The sequence below is a fragment of the Lynx canadensis genome, chromosome B1, assembly GCF_007474595.2.
Source record: "Lynx canadensis isolate LIC74 chromosome B1, mLynCan4.pri.v2, whole genome shotgun sequence".
NCBI lineage: Eukaryota > Metazoa > Chordata > Mammalia > Carnivora > Felidae > Lynx > Lynx canadensis.
Window position 1 is genome coordinate 14,685,951 of NC_044306.2, and position 9,182 is coordinate 14,695,132.

The window sequence follows — 9,182 nt, forward strand, 5'->3', positions numbered from 1 at the left end:
AGTGAGTTGGGCGTTTTCTCCGTGTCTCTCTTCTGGCCTCTGTACCTCATTCCAGTAGACTCTTACGTGGTTGTTTCATAACAGTCTCCATGACTGTTGGAAGGGATGGTTAGAGTATTCAGTTGTTGGGGAGTTGGTAGCAGTCATTCAGTATAATTGTGCTGTAATTTGGGAACTGTCATTTAATTAGGCCTTCTTGTTCTGGTATAATTGCATTTTAGAGAAATCAGTCACAGTATGGTTGCAATACCAGCAATAAGCTAGTGAATCCGGGAATACAGAGACTGAGGAGCAGCTGTGGTGATTCTACCTTGTAAATGGTGGGAGAGAATGACTCTGGAGGTGTTAGACTCATGTATCAAACTGTCCTTGAGAAATATCATCGGTGCAAGTTGGAGCATCTGATCCGTCTCTGGTGTGAGGCTGGGTTCTGGTGCGGGATAGATTAACTTAGGCACGTGGGTCCGGTCTCACACGATGCACTTAAATTGAAGAGGAGGAGGACACTGTCTTACAAAGGACTTCTGTTGGCCAGGTGCACTACTGGTGTGTAACACCTGAGAAATTAATTGTTCAACTGGGACTGGTATTTCGTCATGATTTTATCCCTGGGGGTAAATGGCTGTAACTTAGCCCCGGATGAGGGTCTAAAGAGAGGGAGGCAGCTGGTGATGGAAATGTCTGGCAGTTAGCAGGGTCTTACCTTGCCTTGTCCATGTATGTGCCGTCCCTAGGTATTCAACAAGCATTTGCGTGCCTGCTTGTGAATAGCACTCGGCCAGGTTTTAGTCCATACACACGTGCTAATGTGGAGCCCGAGCAAAGGTTTGAATTACTGAAGCATTTAATTGGCCCGATGGCTCATATTGCCATCCTAACTTTTCAGCTACACATCTAGCACAAGAGCAAAATGGTCCAGCGGTGTTATCTGACTCTGATTAGAGAGATGTCTGAAGCATTCCTGCTGACGGTGACAAGGGCCCCCCAGCAGGGGGTTTTCACCCATCACTGCCCACGGGTTGCCCTTCTCTACCTCATCCTCCACCCTTTCTGGCTTGCCCATCTCTGCTTATCCTGTGGCAATTTTTTATCAGTAGTCAAATCTCAGCTAACAAGAGTGGTAGCTAATATAACTAATGAAAGCTCTTAGTTGGAGGAAGATAATGGGTTTCTGAACCGATTGATTTGTCATCACACCTAGCTGCACGTCTGTGCATTAGACAGACTGCTAAGCAGAAAGATTCAGGAGACGCGGTGGACGTTAACCCATTTGTGTGTGCGTGTGCGCACGTGTGTGCACCATATGCCGCCATGATTGCTCGTTCGCTCTCATCAGAAGTTTCTTAAGAAAGTCACGGGGAATGGACACCATTAACTTTACTATTATTAATGGGAACCCCTTATTTACATTTCTCTTTGGGATTAAGACAGTTCGTTTATTCAAATGGTAGCTTAGGAATTGAGCCTTCTTTAAGACACTCATCATGTGTTGACATAAAGCACCGGGTGACTTTAGAAAAGCTAGTGTAGAATTTCTAAATGTTCTAAAATTCCTTCTTTTTTTTTAAAGAAAAAAATGTCATCTTTACTGCCATCGACTATTGCAGGGAAGGCCCAGCCTTAAATTTCTGAAAACAGTGGCATTTAAACCAAACATATAGTAAACTGGTAAAGCGGGCTTTTTCAATGCCAGTTTCCTTTTAGATTTCAAATGCAAACATTTGAAAGTCAAGTATGGTAATTTGGTTCCAAGGGAAAGCTGTTTAAAATAACGCAGCTGTAATGCTCTGCCCTCCTGCAGGGGTCGCTGTCTGCTGAGAGGGTGTGGGAAGAGAATACGTGTTCCTCTAGAGCAACTTTTTTTTTTTATTTTATTTTTTTTAACATTTATTTATTTTTGAGACAGAGAGAGACAAAGCATGAACGGGGGAGGGTCAGAGAGAGAGGGAGACACAGAATCTGAAACAGGCTCCAGGCTCTGAGCAGTCAGCACAGAGCCTGACGCGGGGCTCGAACTCACGGACAGTGAGATCGTGACCTGAGCCGAAGTCGGACACTTAACCGACTGAGCCACCCAGGCGCCCCTAGAGCAACTTTTTAAAAAATATATATCATAGTAGACCGTCTGTTCCAAGAACCAAACAATATTTATACATAAAATTGGGGTTCATAAATTGAACTCATTGTAAAACACAAGGTCCGTCTGATGCCCTGCATCAGAGACGTTGTTCACTTAACCTCAGAGAGCTTATGACTTCCCCAGGCTCACGGGTGTTTTCAGGTAAAACTTGGCTTGTCAAGAGTTCCGTGAACAGCTCATTGGAAGGAATAGAGTCGTCCTGCCGCTGTGCCCACCGTACATTTTATAGGCATGTTTGACCATTTTTATGAGTCACGGTATCTACCGCATGTGGTAATTTTATTGGCATCTATAATTTTAACTTTAGTGTTAATTTTGGCAACACAGAGAACAAAAACAGGCACGCTTTCATCCCGAGGAGCAAAGCTGAGCAAGACTTTGAATGAGAAAGAGTAAATGATGAAGCCTTTATTACCAGGGAAAAGATTAATAGCCAATATATTTTGCTATTCTTTTTAAAATTAAAGCCTACTTGTTTTCCAGATTGGATCGATTATTAAAATAGTTTCCCCGGCAAGATGGAAACAGAGCCACACATGAGCACTATATTATGCTTTTATGCCAGAATCCTGCTGCATTGACATAGAATCACAGAATCATTGAGAGCCTGAAGGAATCTTTGACATCATTTCCCTTCTCAGATGAGGAAACAGCGCAGAGTGGTAATTGTGTTCTGTTGTGAGAGACTGGGCGCTTAGCAAAATACCTCCTGAATGCCTTTGTATGTTGGGAATTTGCCGATTAGAAATTAGTACAGTTGCAGAACCGCGCTTGGAAGTAGGCTGCTTTGACTCCTGAACTTGATTAGAGTCGAAGGTAACTCTTCAATCCAGAGTACAGATTAAATTGGCATTTACAAGGAAGAGTTGTGTTTAAAAATAAACAGGAAAACAGGGTAATTGAAACATAACGCTGGTGCTTGAAAAAAAATGGGTTATTTAAAGAAGGTTAAGATAGAAGATGGGCTTCGGGGTATTTTCAGTGTTGTAGTTTATTATCATGTAGTTCACCTGGAAGAACTATGGCTGTCTGTTGTTTGTTTGGTTTTTTTTTTTTAACGTGTATTTATTTTTGAGGGGGGGGAGGGGCAGAGAGAGAGGGAGACACAGAATCCGAAGCAGGCTCCAGGCTCTGAGCTGTCAGCACAGAGCCCAGCACGGGGCTTGAACTCACAAACTGTGAGATCATGACCTGAGCCGAAGTCGGTCGCTCAACCGACTGAGCCACCCAGGCGCCCCTATGGCTGTCCTTTTCTTACAGTCATGTGAAGGTGGGGACTTTAAGATGGAAGGAAATGGTATGCTTGCTCTTCTAGTTAGGTATCTTTTGGAAAGCTGCAGTTATCATCTGGGAAGAGATGGGTATAAATTGTCACGAAAGTCGTGTCTTCCTAGGCTCTGTGTTGCCCTCCCTCATATGCAGAGACTGAGGAGTCCGGAGAACCTAGATTAATGACTGAAAAAAAAAAAGGCATTTATAAAGAACAGAGCTTTATTACAGTACTTTTTTTTTTTTTTGGCACACAAATAGAACCAAGATAGGAACCATTTTGCAAGGCGAGTGCCTAAAGGTATTGAATATATAACAGGCTTTCAAATATATTTCTTGAAAGGATGAATTATGTGAGCGAGCATTTTTTTTTTTTTTGAAATAATTCCAGCTAAAGGAACTGGCCAGAAGTTGGAAGGGAAAATAGAGGGGGGGGGGGGTCAATAGTAAAAACGCACGCTTGGGGTACAGATAATCACTGAGGTGGAAATAACTAGCTGTAGATACTGAGGGACGGAGAAAGTCAGCACGGGCGTGATTTCTACCTGTCGTGCCGGATGCCCCTTGTCAAACAAACCAGTTGCCGGTTTGTTTCCCACGGTGGCACAGAACTGATTTTCTGACACCAACATGTCACGTGATTCCTCCGTATAAACACACGCAGAGGTTCCCCGTCAGCATCAAGAATTGGACCGAAGCCTCTGGTCAGGCAGGACCTGGCTCCTGTTTTTCTTGCTAGCCTGCTCCAGCTGTGCCCAGGTGTGCCCCGCTCCCCGGGGAAGGGGGGTGCTGCCCCACACCTGCTATCCCGCCTCTGCCGGGCTCCCCACCTTCTCCCCATGACCCTGGGCGGGCGGTCTCCTCTGTCCTCATGCTTCTCAGCTGACCGGTACCTTAAATGAAAGCGGCGTCCAAATGTTCGCTGAGGCATCGAGCTTTAATGTCGAATGCTCTTAAAAGCAAAGAGGCTTGCTTACAATGGGAACATTTTCATGTCTTCTCAGAGTTGCATTTTATTTACCAGGAACTTACGGAATGCTTCCTCTGTCCAAGGCACCGTGCTTGGTCTTATCCGAATTATTTTGGATTTGACAAATGTCCCCTGAGGATTGTACTTAAGTGGATGTTTGTAAGAAGGTAAAAGCTGAAGTAAAACCTACTTTACCCCTTCTTTTTGGAACAACAGGACAGAATTGTGGTCCAGAAAGAATTTGCTAGTCTGCAAAGGAGCCATGAGTTGTCTTTATTGAATGCGTACAGAACTAATTCTGACAATAGAAAAACCCATCCCATAAATTATAGGCAAGTAACAATTCATAGTTTATACACAGTGTGGTAGTTTCTGTAGATTATGGTGACCCACAAGATTTTGGCAGTATTTACGTTCCCTTGTTTTCTTCTTTGACTGTAAATGTGGTACAGTTGTTGGAAGAATTTTCTAGTATTTTAATGAAGAGTGATTAGCTGGCCCATTAAGCAGGTCTTTATATAAAAGAGCCATAGAAAATCATGGTAAACTTGAATGATGTGTTGTATTGATACCTATGATTCCTTTAATACAGATCTTAAATGTATGTCCTAAACCTCACTTAATATATAATTACTTTCCTGTGGCAACTGCTGTGTTTGGGTGCTCTGTTGTTGATGAAATTAATAAAGGGAGTCTTAGAAATTGCACGGTTAAGTATATTCGGTCTCTTGTTATTTTGTTTGAAATTATTTAGCAAGATACAAGAGGGAAGTCGCAATCCTTTAAATACCCTGAGAAATTCCTAGGATTACAGTGTTATCAATGGCCATTTATTCATTCATTCATTCAACAAACACTTACTGGGTGTGTGATGTATTCTCTGCATTATTCTAGGCATCGGAAATCTAGTAGGAACGTAGCATTCAAATGTTGTTCTTTTACGGAGCTCTTAGTCAAGTGGGCGAGACAGACAGTGAACACACAGACACACGCACACACACTCAGACAGTGAAGAGAGTAGCTTGCTGAGATTCTGGTACCAGTTCAGGTGTGCGTGTGGGTTTTCCACATCACCAAGCAGTTCTCCAACACAAGCGGACTGTCCTACAGTTCAGCTGATTTCCGATATCATCTTCCTGGAGATAGCATCAGATCCCACAGGTTTTACCTGAATTCTTTGGGATTTGGCAGATATTCCCTGAGGACTATACTTAAATGGATGTTTGTAAGAAAACAGAGCCAAAGGAAAACCTGCTTACCCCTTCGTTTTAGAACAATATGAATTATGGCGGCTCAGAAACAGTGTGTTCGCCCACAAAGTAGCTGTGAGTTTGCTCACTCCTGTAAGATTGCCCCCCTTCCAAGCCGACCAAAAGCCCAAATTGTCACCTGTGCTTCTGACTGACCGGCTATAAATTGGTTCCCATGAACCCTCCTTGGATTCAGTTAACTTGCTCATAGAACTCAGGGCAACACTTTATTTATTAGAGTGCCGGTTTATTATCCAAGGATACAACTCTGAAGAGCTGATGGGACGAAGTGCAGGGAAGGGGCTCGGACCTTCCATGACCCTCCCTGAGCACACCCCTCTTCCCCAAATATCCACGTGTTCACCAGCGTGGAAGTTCTCTGGACCCCATCCTTTGGGTTTTCAATGGAAGCTTCGTTAAGGAAACGTAATTAAATCATTGGCCATTGGCCACTGATTCAACCTGCAGCCCCTCTCCCCTCCCTGGAGGCTGGCGGTAGGACTGCAAGTTCCATCTCTAGTCACAGTTAGTCTCCAGGCCACCAGCTCCTCCCCTCCCCCTTCCCTCAGGTCTGTCCCTAGTTTCAGGTCTAAAAGCCACCTGATTACCATAACAAAAGACACCTTATCTCTCTCCTCACCTAGGAAATTCCCCCTGGTTTTAGGAGCTCTGTGCAAGAAATGGGGATAAAGACCAAATATGCATTTACTGTAAGTAACAGGAGAGAGTCTCTCGTAGCGTTGGGACAGCAGTAGGTCGGGTGGTCAGGACAGGGCTCCCTGAGGAGGTCCCGCCTTAAGCTGAGACCCAAAGGAGGAGAAGCCAGTCCAACAAAGGCCTGTGCAGGGAGCATCCCAGAAGCTCAACAAAGGGCAGAGGCCCCAGTGCAGAAAAAGCTTGTCGCGATCAGAAAACAGAGGAGGTTGTGCGCGTGGCAGAGGGAGAGGGTGGGGAACTGGGAGGGTGACCGTCCCAGAGGTGGGTGGACAGGCCCAGACCCTGACCCTGCCACTGCAGGCCTGGTGAAGCGATCCCTGTCTGGGGCGCTGTGCGCAGTCACTGTAGGACGTTCTGCAGGGCGGGGGCATGTTTTCTGTTTTTCTAAGACCTGGCTGTCCTGTGAGGAAAGCAGTGTCAGGTCAGAGGGAAAAGTGACAGTCATCCAAGCCATCCCAATGGGTCAGGGGAGAGCATGGTGCTTTGGAGGGCAGGTAGCACTGGACATAGAGCAGAGGAGCCCATCTAGGGAGCACCTGGGCCCGGGGTAGACAAGGATTGCCGATGGGCTTGGGGACCTGCGGGGAGTGGAAAATAATTTATCTTAGTGCAGTATAAAAAATGAGGTGACGAGATAGTCACTTAGAGCCTCCAGATCCCATTCCGTTCTGTACCCGGAGTGAAAAGTTATGGCGCATATATTCAATATTGTCGCAACACTGAGCTTTTTCGAAGCAAATGCAATTCAGACGCACTTGAAGCATGCTGGCCCTTGTAGTTGGCGGCGAAGAATGAAAAGAAATTAACTTAGAAGATAGCAGTTCAACTAAACAGATCATTTTAGCTAAAAGCATAAGGACAAGAGTGGCCTGAACTCAAGCGGTCCGTTTGCTAACAGCCCTATCTTTTCTCCGGAGACTGCAAGTTCCCTGTATCCTTTATAAGACTAGAAGGGAGATCTGCATTCAAAAAAAAAAGATCATATTTAGTGGTTTTGTACCCCTGGTCTTCTGAGAAGCCCTTAATCGTGATAGGCAAGGTTCAGAAGGTGTTCAGCTCCCAAATGGATCCCGGGTCGGAAGGTGCCGGAATCTGCACTGATCTCCCCCGTGGCCCGCCGACCCCAGATGCCTTAGCCAACCGAGCAAGAACCTAGCCTCAGTGCCCCAGCCTCTCCCGCAGGAGGCGGAGGGAGAGAGAAGGACTTCCAGAAGAGATCTTTCCGGAGGCTGTGGCTGAGCTACAGGGGCCGCTGTGGGGAGGGGGGATTTGAACGGGAAGAGCTCCAGACTCCCACCTCCCCTGCACCTCACCACTACCACCGGCTCATCTATTACGCCTGAGCCTTTAGAATTAATTTGGTTTGAACTGAGGGTATAATAGCTTTTAAGAAGATATATACTGACGGTTCCTGGGTGGCTCAGTCGGTTAAGTGTCAGACTCTTGATTTCGGCTCAGGTCACGATCTCAAGGTTCGTGAGTTCGAGCCCTGCGTCGGGCTCTGTGGTGACAGTGCGGAGCCCGCTTGGGATTCTCTCTCTCTCTCTCTCTCTTTTTCTCTTCCTCTCTCTCTGCCCCTCCCCCCTCAAAATAAATAAACTTAAAAAATATATATACGCTGTTCTAGGCAGTCGCACACTTGCCTACCGAGATGGTCCCAGCCCTCATTTTTGAGCCACCAGTATGAATTGAGCTTTACCAGCCAGCAAGTGATGCTCATACCCCCAGTGGCAGCCAAAATTCCACGTTCTCACTTCCACCCACTGCTACCCCACCGAATGTTTGCAGGAGGCCTCTCTTTGTGATTCTTCTCTTTCTGTTCCATTGGCCCCCAAAGCTCACGTATTCTGGTCAGTTCTGCCTTCTGCTGTTCTCTCCTTCTGGGCCTGGGTACTCCCCACTCGCTTTGACCACTCTTCTCTGCCCTGTCCTGGAGAGCACGGAGCCACGGCAGAACTGACCAGAGCCCTGAACTGAGCTGGGCTTGGTGGGAGGGGTGGGGCCTCCAGGCTTTGACCCCGGGTTCCCGCTGCCTCATCCCTGCACCTGTTAGGCTTAACCCCCCTCTGGGGGTTTTCATTCCCGGGCCCCGTTGCCTGGTTCCATCCATCAACCCTTTTCCCATCTAGTCCATCCAAGCACGTTCAGGTTCTTTCTCGAAGGGCCTCTGGGTTCCCAGCAAACCGGGAATTGCGGCTGGGCACAGCTTTGAGTGCCCGACAGTGAGGAGCTGGCCCACCCCAGAGGGTCCTGACATGCTCCCAGGAGGGCACTGCCCAGTGGCACAGGCTGACCTGAGCCTGGGTTCTGGCCAGCATCTGGGAGTTTATTACACGGGAGAAATCAGGCCCAAGAAACAAAAAAGGAGAGATTATGTAAATACATGTGGGAAGTCAGCTCAGAAGCTCCCAGATCCTCTGCTCTGCTGCTAACTTTACCCTCTTTCTGTGGGGCCCTTTTGCACATGACACCCGACCAAGCCCCAGGTGGCACCCAGGTGGCACCTTCAGGCTTTCCTGCTCTTCCAGCCTCTCCCTCCGCTGGGGCCCCAGCCCCACCCCAGAGATCTTTACGGGGAATCCTAGGAATCCTCGGAACGTAACTTGAAAAGCACCACACTGCGACACAAAGACCGCAGAAGTGAAGACAGAGCCTCACGGTGCACGTTGATGCGCTTCAGGAACCATCGTCAGCCCCTCGCGGCTGGATCTTCAGCCTGTCCTCCGCCACCAATTCTTCCAGTTGCAGACACGGGCAGGAGGTCACAGGGTCCCTTGCGGATGGTGATCTGCTCTCTCCTGCTCTCTCCAGTCCATCCGGCTTCTGGAAGTCACAT